General features: G+C 38.7%; 1 long non-coding RNA gene across 1 annotated transcript; it reads right to left on the bottom strand.

Moving 5' to 3' along the window:
• Positions 1 to 5,764: 5,764 nt before the first annotated feature.
• On the bottom strand, positions 5,765 to 10,751 carry LOC137982063 (uncharacterized). Its single transcript, XR_011118606.1, has 2 exons — positions 8,389 to 10,751; positions 5,765 to 6,646 (listed from the first exon to the last, which is right to left on the bottom strand). It is a non-coding gene; the product is annotated as an uncharacterized lncRNA (long non-coding RNA).
• Between the last annotated feature and the right edge of the window lie 2,422 nt (positions 10,752 to 13,173).

Raw genomic sequence — 13,173 nt, 5'->3', positions numbered from 1 at the left:
ACCCAGATCTCTCTCTGTCCGCAGTGGGAGTTCTGGTTACGAGATTTCTGCTTCCCTCATCTTCGAGCTGCGGGAAAAAAAATGCTCACGCTGACTTTGATAAACTCATTTAGAGCTTCTTATGGTCTTCCTATGGTAAAAACAAGTTTGTGTGGGCCAGTGAATTAAACATTGAGATCGTCAGTGTTTGTGTTTGTGGAACGTGCTGGGCATAACTTTTTCGTGATATTGTTTACACAAGGGAATTTGAACTAGGGAATTTGAACTTTTTAGTCCTTGGATTAACGTTCAAGTGCTACCTTTCAAATTAAAGCCACTGAGCAGTACTTACCTGTGGGACTGTTTATAATGTTTTTTTGTAAACAATGCTGACTTTTTGTGAAGGCTGTCGAAAGATGATAAAATTTTAGTAGAGATCCGAGTGAAGGTTAAGAGCTTGTTAGACTGTTTTTAAAACCTTGTTTTGCAAGAGAACCTGATCTGAGCTAAAATTTTAGAAATGGCTAATTTAATTGAATAAAATGAAATCTAAAATCCTCGCAAATGGATAGTGTGATCAGAAGGGATCTCGTAAAGCTGAAACATAATCTGAAGTAGCATTGAGGTCTAGTGGCAGCTGTAGTGGCAGGGAAAATGCAAAATTAAAAAAAAAACCGGTTTGAAATCGTTAAAACTGTAGTCCTTTAAAGGGAATATACGTAGAATTTAAGCTAACATTGGGCGAGAGCTGCGAGCATCTAGTAGCTTTTTTCTGAAGAAAAATAAAATAATTAATTTGAGCCCTATAAAGCGTCCTCATATTGCTTATAAATATTATTTTAACAAAAGCCTTTCAAGGATAATTTGGAAAAACCAAGCTACTTGTACGCGGATTTTATTGTACCTGAAATTATACCTTTTAAATGAAAGAAGGACTTTCCTTTAGTGATCTGTTTCATATTCGTGGGCTTGCCAAGAAATTCAACTGAAATTGTTATGTTTATCAGTAAAAGTTTAATTTAGCGGTCAACGTTTGCTTTTATTGAAATGACTCGTTCATGGAGTTTTCTCGTAGTTATAAAGGCAAGTTAATGTGGTTTAGAATTTGCATTGCTTTGCGTAAGGGATTTGTAGACCATAGGTAAGTTCACGTCCTTGTTCTCAATAGAATTCTGCAATTCCGAAAATAAACGTTTCATCCTGTTTTGTATTCCACATTCCAATTTTTCCACGTATTTTGGTCACTATCTTTAATGACAGAGACTTGCATACTTTTTCTTGCGAACTTCCAGCCTGTGCTCGATTTCAAAGATCATTTGGATCCTTTGTTATTCGATCAGTTTTATAGTTCCATCCAAGATGGTCCCCATTTTGTGGTCATTTGGTGGGAAATGTTGTGTCGCCATCCAAGTGACCACGCGTTTTAATTCGTCCCGAATGTTTGAGCCTTTGGTTGAAATTCGCGTTGGCCCATGTCTGCTTACTTCACAAACGAATTCTCCTTAGCCTTACTTTCCTTCGTAACCCCTTTCGGTTTATGTGCAGTTTATAACAACGAGAGATAGTTCGGCTGACTTGTTGATTAAAGTCATATAGCCATTCTCTTGTTCTGCCGTCGATTTTCCTTTGCAAGGTGGTTGTGATGTTCGAGTGTGGATGAAACCCAAAAGTGTAACTGTTCAAATGAAAGCTGCCGAGCAGTCGTTTCCTGTTTTATTGTTTATCCTGATGAACATGCGAAGGTGGTTCTAATTTTTGAGTCTGTGGATGGAATTATAAAGTATTCCCATTCACATAAGCATCTGAGTTGTGTACTCTCTTGTTGCGTCGCTTATTATATGGTGGACTTCACCAGTGGGTGAATTTCCGAAGAGTGGCTATTCAAAGGAGAGCAATTCTCAATGTCTATGGCGTTTTTTTAAATGCACGTCTGTGCAATTCTAACTGTGACCCGAGCGGTGGGTGAAATCCTAAAACTCAGTTTCCGTTGAAATACTAACTTCGTACGAGCAATTCTGAAGCCCCTGTAGCGCTATTAAATTTGGGCAGTTTACATAGCGTAATCGAAGGATATTTGACTTTCAAACATGGGTGTGCTAGCGAGTTGAGAAAGCAAAATATCACTTAGAAGAATCCGGAAAATAGCTGGAGACAATCTTGTGATGTAATCAAAGCTTCAGTTTTTGACCAAACGCCAACACTTGTGTCACTAATTTCTATTTCAAGAGAAGCTCTTTTTTTTTCTGGGCAAGGCTCGTGATTGATTGGACGAAAGACGTGCATGTGTCTGCACGTAAAGCTTTCGAGTTTAGAAAACCTGTTTCGTAACCTTTCTGGGTGACCTTTTTTCTGTTTGTAACCCATAATTCAGGATTATCTGTAAAAAATTGCTTCAGCTGCCCAAAGTGGCTCTACAGTTGAAGGCTTCCTTGAAATCGTCGATTTGTGATGATGAAGTTGAAATGATTTGTCAAGGTTAAAAGTTTTCGGGTGTTTTCAATTCTAATGCCATGAAATTTGAAGTGTACCTGTAAATCGACGTCGGCACATCTGTGGGAAGTAATTAGTTCTTCGAAAATAGGTCCGTAAGAAAAAACATGCTTGATAATCTCTCCTTGACGCACTCGGATGTTTTTGGCAAACATTCACGCCCTTATTCGGCACCAAGGTCAGGCTGGAGTCACTCGCGTTAGAGTGCAGAGAACTGGAATGTTTAATTGCAAAAAGTCTAGTGCAAGAGATGAACGGTTTTACTGAAATGCTCCGTTTAGAGTTAAACGTGGCCTTTTCTCTTTCGAAATGCCTGGCCTGTAGTTTTCTTGGTGAGACCATTTTTGGTTAAATACTGTACGAGAAATATCATAGAAGTCACTTACATAAGCCATATAACTCGAAAGCCACGGTTTACAAGCGCGTTTTTCTTTCTTGAGAATTAACTATTGGAAGGTAATGTGAAGCGTGTTTACAAGCGCGTTTCTCTTTCTTGAGCCGAGTAGCGAACGGATGGGAAAACACTTATCCATATGATACATATATGATTTGTTTTAGTTGATTTTTACAATAAAGAATGCATTGTAAAGCCGGTGTTTTGATACAAATCACATGACGCAAGCAGGATTTGTTCAGAAATTTCCGTTTCTTATTCAGAAAACAATTTCAGAAAATTTCTGAGTGTTATCCAGAAAAATAAGTACGTTTCCGAGCAGATGTTTGTTTTGCCTATAAGTCTGAGTGATTAGGGTTGTTTCTTCCGTCGTAGAGTTTTGCAATAACTGATAATTACAATATAGAGCGAAGAGCTTGTCATATATAACTTCTAACATTACCCAATACAGTTTTTTTTGCTATTCAGTGTAATTTCGCTTGTCCCTTTTTTTCGAGTTTTTGCCTTTGTCTTTTTCACGGAGTTGATAAGGAGTGGTCTTTGTTGACGAACAAAGAGAAATTGAGTTTAATATTACATTGTATAAAAATATCAATATTTGGTAGACGAAATTTGGATAAATTTACCAAAACTGAGTGTTTTTAGAATGATCGAAAATTTGAAACACAAAAATGTTGTAAACCGTGATCGTTGCTACAAACATTCAGCGAATTGCCGGATATGACCTTGAAATTAGTATTCTCATGGATGTGTTCTATTTTCAGCCAAGTTCGTTCCGGGGGCAGTCAAAGGCCTGAGGACTGGGTAATCTGAAGTGAAAATAAAACATTCTCCCTCGAGTGCATCCGAATTAAGAACGTTAAGAACGATTACTTGGATTTCCCAACCCAACGGCATGCCATTCATACTCTTAATTTAAACAATATGACATGCGTATTGCCCACTCTTTTGCCCACGTGCCTTTGTCTTTACCAGGAATTGCCGCATCACGCATAACGAAGCGTGCCTACGAGCCACCCTCCAATTATTTCTGTCGAATCTCAGGTCGTTGTCTGGCCAACTCTACACCAACCCTCTTCAAATGCTTCTCCCACTGCGCAGTTCATCGAAAAGGTCATCACTCCATCATTTGGATGTAAGAATTCCGCGCTGTCAGTGTCACCCCTAAAGGGAATTTTATTGCGACAGCATCATTCTTTGGTAACATATTTCAATACAACGCGCAAGCGGGTCGGACGGATGATTAAAATTTAGTTCTGTTGTCATCATTTCATCAACTATTAACCACTTTGTGTCACTCACTTAAGAAAATCTCTCGCTGTTGTTTATTATATTTTACCAAAAACAACTTCAATATGATATTTTTCGGGATTGGCCGCAAACTTTATTATTTCAACTTCTTTCAGCCCTGGTGAAATCTAGACTTAACAATTTAAAAATTTGAGGCGTTCTCTCTGGGGTGGATGTGTGATCTGTTAACTCAGCACCAAAAGCGACGTGTACAGCTCAACAAAACAGGTTAGGGCCTGTTTCCATGACTCAAAATGACCTTGGACGTCCTTCAACATGTGAAGCCACGTGACAAAAATCTATCTTCCTCGTGAAAACTTCGAACCTGAAGCACGTTTCTCGAAAAGCCCGAAACTTTTCGGGTAGCACTGTTTCGTCTGTATCTTAGGAAGAGAGAGGCTTAAAACTCTTTGAGTACCCAAGAGTGATTGATATAAATTTCCTCCTCACAAGCTCGATACACTGTCAAGTAGACTGGCGAGGAAAATAAAGAAATGTATCACCAGGATTTTTTTGGCTAGATATATCATCAAATTCCCATAACTGACATAAAAAGTAATGTATGGCAGTCAGTAAGGAGAATTAAAATTCAGATCTTGGGAGTGAAGAGGTAACAATCATTTTGCTTTTAAACCAGCTTTTTAAAACAAGCGAATGGCAGTCTCACAAATGTCTTTTCGGACCCGAAAAGTTATCGGAACTTTCGAGAAACGAGCCCAAGATTACTCGGCTTTTGACTAACGAGGCAAGCTGTCTATGGTTTTTCTAAAAGTATTCAAAAGAAGTTTTGTGGAAAGTTAGCCGTTTCCAAATCAAGACCAGGAAACTCTGAAGGTCTTTCTTACATTCAAATGTCTCAATATCCTTTTTTATCTACAAGACCCTATACAACGATTCATTCGTCCCATATACGTTTCAGACGTAGTGGGAAAGATGCTATCGTCAAACGATATCCATCGTAGGACAGTCACCAGACAGGAGTGTCGAAACATAAGCTACATTCAAATTTCTGAAACCGATATTAGCGTGAAACTACGTCTGATGTCCATCATGTATCAGAACACGAATTTATTTTCTGTCAAGGCTTAGAAGACATATTGCCTGTTGCCAAGTGGTTTACGTTTTGGGTTACTTGTAATTTTTGATATTAATTGATGTAAGTTATATGTAAACTCGTTTTGTACTTGCTATTAAAGTCGCCGTATATTTCACGTTTTCCTACATAATTGGACCTAAGCCCAACCCTACTATAGGAAATTACCATAGGAGTCTCCAAGAACGAAAAGGACATACGAGAACCGTGACTCTCAAATTAGTTTCCTCAACTTGCGGTCGAGCTGATTTCTGTTTCTCAGGAACACCTCAAACCATAGTTAATCGAGGGACTCGTTATGAAACCTTGAAACATTCAAAAGCGAGAACACTGTTGTCCCAATCGATGTTGAATTAACCCTGAAAGTGCATAATCTTTTGTTTTCGCTTTCGCACGGGTTCGCAGATTAGTTGCGCAAAATTTAATCGATCAATTTGATTGGTTATCTTATGGAAAAAAAAGGTGTGTTTTTGTGCACCGTCAAGGCCAAAAATACAGACAAAAACAAAAGACTTGACGAGTTTAATAACCATCTTTATTCATCAACTATGCTCAAACCCATGGATGCAGAGCAAACTTGGGGTAGCCGCTACGCATCTGTTGGAAGCGATCATTTTCACAACTGCAGTGATCAAGCTTGCACCCCATTGTGACAGAAAGGAATGAAGAGAAAAAGCTAAGGATTCACTTTCGTGCCCTCATGTTCACGACAGAATTTTAAATTAGATGTTTCGTAATTTTCTTTTGCGGAGTAGGCAAAGATGTGCAGCAACAATTTCAAACGCACGTGTGCAGAGCTTTTGTCTTTTTTTGCTACTGTTTTGTAGCCATCTCATTGGCCAAGGAAGCGCGTTGCCTCAGTAAACTCCCCATGGATCCTATTAGGTGGTTTGCAATGAAAGAAATGCCGTGGACAAACCAAAAGAAGAAAATGAGGTCTCTATAGACCACTTTCACAAATGGCGAGCACTTGTACATTCTTTTGTATTTATGTTAATTAGACTTACTGCCCTCATTTTGAAACAAATATGCTTTTGAAATTTGCCCGTCGTAGCGAGACTAGAAAGGCTTATTAGCATTAAAACAAAAGAGTATTTTATTTGGCCGCCATTTTGAAAGAGGTCTTGATTGACGTCACGTGGATGCAGCTAGGGATCACGACAGCGACGATGACCAATACGCGTGCAGCCCGTGCAGCACGACTCTTTTTCTTCTTTTAACCAATGATATTGTGTTGTGGCGTTGGGGTTACTGTCTCCGTCGTCCGCGTCTCGTTAGCTCCCCACTGATAGATACGTGTCCTCATTATGCAGGTTACAAAATACCTGTGTATTTCTTTGAATACTCCACGATCCACTGACGCTGTTTGTTAGGCTTTGGACATGTCATTGGCGATGATACTATCCAATAAAGAAAGGTGAAACCAAAGTGGTAGTGTTCTTCGGTTCATTCTAGATATCTTCAGAGGCTGGCACAAAACCGAGTTTGAGTTTATCAGAATTTTCTCTGCGTAGTCTAGGCAGGAGCCCGGTATCGGCTTTGTACTCAGACGAGAATGTCCGAAATGTAGAAGCATTTTTTCGTACAAAGATTGGTTGATTTTTATATGTTGAGGCTTTCTTCGCGATTATTTAAAGTTGCTCCCCAGCGATGAGCCGCAACTCTCGTATAGTTCAATTTCCGCGGCTCAAATGTATGAACATATATATTATATATCCAAGCTCATTATAAAAGGTCGAATTAATTTAAATTCAATTTTACGGGATGCGATCGCTGTTCAGAAATTAAGCCTTTCGATCTTTATCAATAGCGATCGTTGGAGGCGCAGGCTTTTGTGTCTACGATCCACTCCGACAGCTTGGCGTTTTTTAAGATAGAGTTATATAATCGCTTTGTTTTGCCACCAGCTCTTCATAAATTCAATTGTACGGGATGCGATTGTTGTTCAGAAATTAAGCCTTTCGATCTTAATATTAATGTTTCTCAATCTTATTGTCTTGGCGCGACAATGTTATTTTGTTGATATTTTTAATCTTTGAGGCTAAAGTTTGACAAACTGAAGCTTTGCCCGTGCTTAATGGTCTCTGTTCGTTCGCAGAAAAATGGCCAGGCTTCCAAACATATTAAGAGTTAAATTCACTATTTGTTAACCTTGACTAAAAAGAGACGCAAGAAATTGATAGAGAGAGTTTTCCAAACGATTCATTATTGTTTTGTTGGCAGCAACCTGTTCGTCGTTTGTGACCATAAAATCTGGTGATAATTGTTTTTGGAGCATGTCACTGTAGCCATGTTGCCATTCGCAATGAAAGGAGATGGTGATGCTGTATTTTTTATCAAAAGGTCTTTTTCGCATTTAAAACGACATGGCTAATGATCACTTTTCTGAATTAAAATACGGTTTCCTTTGTGGTTTCCTCTTGTACTGGCCTGTTCCTTTTGCCCCATCGTATTGCGAATAACCTTCGTATGCGCGCCATCGTCAATCGATTTTATCGTCAAATTTTACGTTGTCTCTCTAAGCTATTACAAACCAATTTTTTCACTGAACAATTAGAATTTCCACTGCCGCGGCTCAATTTTAGGCTGGAGCAGACGACGGTTTGTGTGAGAAAATCCAAACCCACCCACCTAGGTGACTACAGACAGTTTTATTCATAAATTTACGTATTTATGTCTTTGACTAGTTTTCTCCGGCATCGTAGCCGGCAGGGTGAACAGCATACGCGAAAACAAAAGGCTAAAGCGTTAGGGATTAATCATAGGGATCACTTGCCGCAAGTAACTCCGTTCGTAAGTTCCTTTTTGTAAATATATATCTATATATATAGTGTGCCAACATTTGGTGGGCGTGGCAAGGAATAGACAATTCCTTTTCTCTGTAGAGATCTGTAAATTCGTTGTTCAGTAAATACAAGTAAGTTTCAGACTCATTATTAAAAGAATAGAAATGTGTGATTTTCTCTTTCCGTTGTCAAACAAGTATCACCGTTTGTTTGTGTGTATTGGAGATTGCCATTTGCAAATCAAGTATTGATCTCTCCTAAAAAGACACACACACGATTTATGATATTCGCAGTCTCCTCAGACAATTCCAAGTCGGGACAAAATCGATAATATGACTTGAAGCCTTATAATTTACCTGAGCCTTCGAAATTGTGCACCTTGACTTATTCCACTTCACCTAAGACACGAACACTAGAATTCTTTCCCGCGTTTGTGGTCGCTAATATCATTAGAATTAACACTTTGCTCCTAGCACGTCCCGAGAACAACTTTTGTTGAATGATTCAGTTAACATTACACGTGTCAAGCAACCCGGAAAATTTCTAATCACATTCAGCCTCAAACAGTGTCAATGGGGCTATGGCTTGTGAAGATATTTAAACAAAAAGTTCATTCTGGTGGTGACAACATAGAAATACTCTAACTCTTGAAGTCTTCTTGAGAACTTCACCGCACTGATAAATGACAGTTGCCATGTCGTAGAAATTCGCAAATCGTGTTAACTTTGTCGCGAACTTGCGCTGCAAACATTATAAATACAGCAGACAAATGTGTTTTGATGGAATAGGACATGAACGTTTTGTGGCTAATATCCTCGAGGAATGCTATATGCGATACATTGAATTTCTCAAGTTCGGCTCGTTAAATGGATTACATAACCTTTATTGCAAAACCACGAACCGTTATTAATCCCAAAAGCAAGCATTACGATGCATTTTTCAAGCTAATAAAATGGCGTATGTTAGCTGAGGGATTTATATAGAATCTTAAGTTGGAGATTAAAAATCTACCCCACAAACAAGCTAAGTTGTACTCGCTAGAAACGTTGAAAAGGTTTTCGATACAATTCAGGAGTATTTGCAGTCAACTCAACGTCTCTGTGGCCTTTGGCACTTGCAGGTACTGAGCTAGGAAAAGTAAACAATATTTAAGAACCGTGGCTTAAATTTTACACCTAGGAATTTTCGGAAGGGTTACTGGTGTAGGTTTTGTTGCGTGAGAGTGATAAAATGAAATTAAAAACGTGTTTCCTGTTTTGGGGATCAAAGAATTATTTCGTCTTAAGCGTGCTAAATGTATGAACAAAGCAGACTGTTTGTCCAAAAATATATCATTTAGAGGGCTTTGTAAACTTAGCGGAGACGCCGATGTAGAATGAAAAAGCGAGAACTTGCAAGGAAGCTAAAGACTTGAACGTAGCGAACTGGAAATTTTTCTGAATTTTCAAATGATGAGAACTTGGGACAATTAAAATGACTTAATACACCCACGTTGTTCTGGAAAGGAAATGGTCTCTGTAGTCCTGGTGAAGCGGTTTTTCAATTATTTTGAAATCGAAAACACTGATTTTTTGGCCATGACGAAAATTGAATTTCAAAAATCACGTTCGCCATTGAGAGATTTCACTGCAGTGTTACGCCCAATTGACCTTTAGTTTAAACAAAAGAATATCGTCGGCGGTATGATTATTCACTTTGAGGTCCCAATATTTCGTTGCAATATCGCCCCGTTACTATGAGCGGCTCTTTACTTTATTGGTCGTTTTCAATGTCTTCTAACCACATCATCGCTTCAGCTTAATTAGATATTATTAAGCGAGCCTGCTACGTGCACTCTATCTGTTGCTTTAATTAATGACTTCTTTTTATGTCTTTGAAAAGGCCTGTGTGTTTTCATCGGCCCTCATTGAATATGTTTCAGCTCGTCCCAGTGGAGTATAGTGAGAGTTTCTTTTGTTTGCGAGTGGTATCAATCTTGTGGTTTAGTTTTCTTACGTGACAATTTGCTCCTGCTCATATTGCGAAATTTAAGGAATCCTTTCCTTGTCTGAAGCAATCGGGCTTTTGGGTAAAATATTGCTCTTGAATATGGAGTGTTTTCAAGTCGATTCTGGAAATTCTTTGTTAGTGGAGACAATTACGAACTCGAAACGTGAATAGAATTTTTAGTTGGGCACCTTCCGCTGATGTTCACTATTTGCCAAATAAATACTAAGATTCGCTTACCCTGTTAATATTTGGGTATTGTTGGGCTAAGTAAAATAGTATCTGTTCGGGTGACTCAGCCAGAAATGACCGAAATAGAGAACTTATATAGGTACTCGAAAACTCAAACAGTCAAGTTACCAGCTTGACTCTTTTATGCGAAATATGAACACATTTAGCTATTGAAAACCAAATTACAAGTGGTTAAACTCGTCTTGATACGATAGCTCCAGGTAATATTTAGATGAAGGCGAACCGCGACGATTTAGAAGATGCATTCGGTATTTATTCGTTGTGTTTGCCTCGTTTTTAATACTGACAGTAGTAAATATTGCCCAATTTTTTCAAGTTTTGATTCAGGTACCTATTTTGTGTTATGGATGATTAAAGGATAACAGGGAAAATGATCACAAAAAAACTGTTGTTTCGTTTTTCGGCCCTCAAGGTAATGACAATAGTTATCCGGAAATTCGGTCCTCGTGGAACGCGACAAGCGAAGGGCGCGAAAATGAAAGGTGAGCCTTGGTAACCCGCTTTTTTTCAAAATTCCCGCCACTTGAGGCAAAAAACATTAGTTAAATGGTTCGGTTCCCTAGTTACGACCTTTTCCTTAGTTAGAATATTTTGTCTTGTCTGTTTTTCTGCTTGGTTTTGTCATGTCTCACGCGTTCGGCAAAAGTGTGGTTAGAAATCACCGCAGGCCATTTTGAATAAAACTCGTTAAATGATTAATTGGAGGCAAAGAAATAATCTGAGTCGTGATTAATGAGCCAGTTGGAGTTTGTTCCATAGTAATTTCGATCAACTGTTTTTTATGTCATTATTACATACAGTGGAAAGTTCGTCACTTCTTCATATGCTTAATACATTCCTAAACCACACAACCTCTGTGAACAAAATTATATCTTCCATGAAAATCATGTAGCTTTTTGGTGCACAAATGAATGAACATCCCCTAAGGCATGAATCTTTCAATTAGTTTATTGGTAATGGGTTCCCGTACTTCCAGTTCAAGTTGATCAAACGTGGTTAACATTTCAGTTCATGAATTTATCTTTTAGGATTTGTTCTGTTATCTTGTTTTCCTGCGAACTCAACCCGTCCTCTTGTTTAATACTGGACACTCGGGTTGTAAAGATTAAATTCACTGACTCGTATCTTGTTTGGCAGCCATTATAGTCAAAGATGCTTCCATCATTAAATTTGATTTTGAGGGTCGCAGTCGTTGTGGGGAAAAGCAGTCAATGTAGCCGGCCGGGTTAATTTTCTTTCAACACGTAACCAAGTTCAATATTTCATGCCTATGATATCAACTCGACGCCCACACGGAATTTTGAGGACTATTAACAAAGGAAGACATCGTTTCGCCCGCCTATTCGGTCTGATAGTCATTTCATCTTGAACGAAAGCAAGTAATACTGGTGTTAAAACGCTTTTGACCTTCGAAGGAAAATAAATTGTCTCGGTGGATATGTATCTTTTCTTTGTTGGAAGCGTTAGTTTAGTGTTTAGTATTAGCTAAGTTGGAAAAGACCTTCTTGACTAAAGTGTGACCTTTCCTTTGAAATCCAATCATTGTAATGTAAAAATGCTTTACGAGGCGCAATTTAATCTCAGTTCATGATGGCGTGGCCGGTAAAGTGAAAATATGAACGATTCGAAGATCTTTGGCTGCGATGCTTGTTTTTTCAAGGCAGACCTTGAGATCGTGGTCTGGGGAATGGTTTCATTCAAGAAATAACATTTACACAATTGCACGAAGGAAAAATTATTATGTCCCTCCGAAACCGTCACATGACCTTTAATTTGACAGTTTCCACGCCATGAGAGCTCTATTGTGGAGGCCATTTTTTAAGAAAATGTGTAGAAACCTCAAATCGAGGCCTCATTTTGTTCAAGTTGCATCAGCAGTTCGAAACTGCCGTGCGATCTTGTCTCCTTTACCTGTTTATTTATGATAGTTTGAGTATTTTGTTACTGTTTTGTGTCACGCCTTGTTTTTTAACATCCATCGTTCCGCACGAATTCCACAAGACCTTCACCGTTGCTGATTGATGTTTGTCTAATAGTGCTAACATTGAAAAACACTCTAGAGGTTATTTTAGGAAATCTTTATGATCCCGAAGACCATTCGGATCAGCACTCTATCCAATAGTATTTGTCTCCAGTGCGGTTTGTTTTGGGTGCGGTCTCGATGGAATGTTATAAAGAATAGCCTAGGGTGAAGAGGTCATTGTTTTTGGAATGACAACGTTCTTTGCTTCATTTGCTTTGAACGACAGCCAAATTCGACCCAAGAGCACCTTGTATACACTTAGCTCGTTTTGATTTATGCCGTGCTAGTTTGTCGGCGATTGTGTGAGCATCTAAAAACCCCAATTAAGAATGATATTTCCCAATATCACCTGTTTGTAAAAATAACTCCCAACAGCTGTACTGGATATTTAAACCGGCACACTCAAGTTGACCAGTTTTGTTCCGACCTGTCCCCCCCCCCCCCCCCCCCCCCGCATCTAAACACCTGAGTTTTGGCTCTCTTTTAGAGCCCAAAGGATAAAGTGATAATTTTGTTAGTTAGCAAAAGTGAACATCGTGTTATTTCGTTGTTATTGTGTCGTGGAAACCTTTAAACGCTCGTTTGCGAGTAGAAAGCGCTAAAGATAAATATCTGTAGTGGGAAGTTGTTTATCTGGTTCCGTGGGTATAAATTTCTCCGTCAAAAGTACCATTTCTCGAGTAGCACCGTGGTTCTATTCCGCAGTTTTGTTGTAAATTTTCACCCAAACTTAGTGCATTTTTTTCCCCTCCTATTTCATTTCTGGGTGCATTGGTTAAAAACAAATACGATGTTCAGTTTCTCTTTCGGTTTCATTTAATGCATTTAAAAAAAAAAAGAACTTGTTTACAAGACATGCATCGATGGAATTTTAAGCACT

The sequence above is a fragment of the Montipora foliosa genome, chromosome 13 (genome assembly GCF_036669935.1).
Source record: "Montipora foliosa isolate CH-2021 chromosome 13, ASM3666993v2, whole genome shotgun sequence".
NCBI lineage: Eukaryota > Metazoa > Cnidaria > Anthozoa > Scleractinia > Acroporidae > Montipora > Montipora foliosa.
Note: the sequence above shows the minus strand (reverse complement) of the source record. Positions and strands in the feature narration are given on the sequence as shown.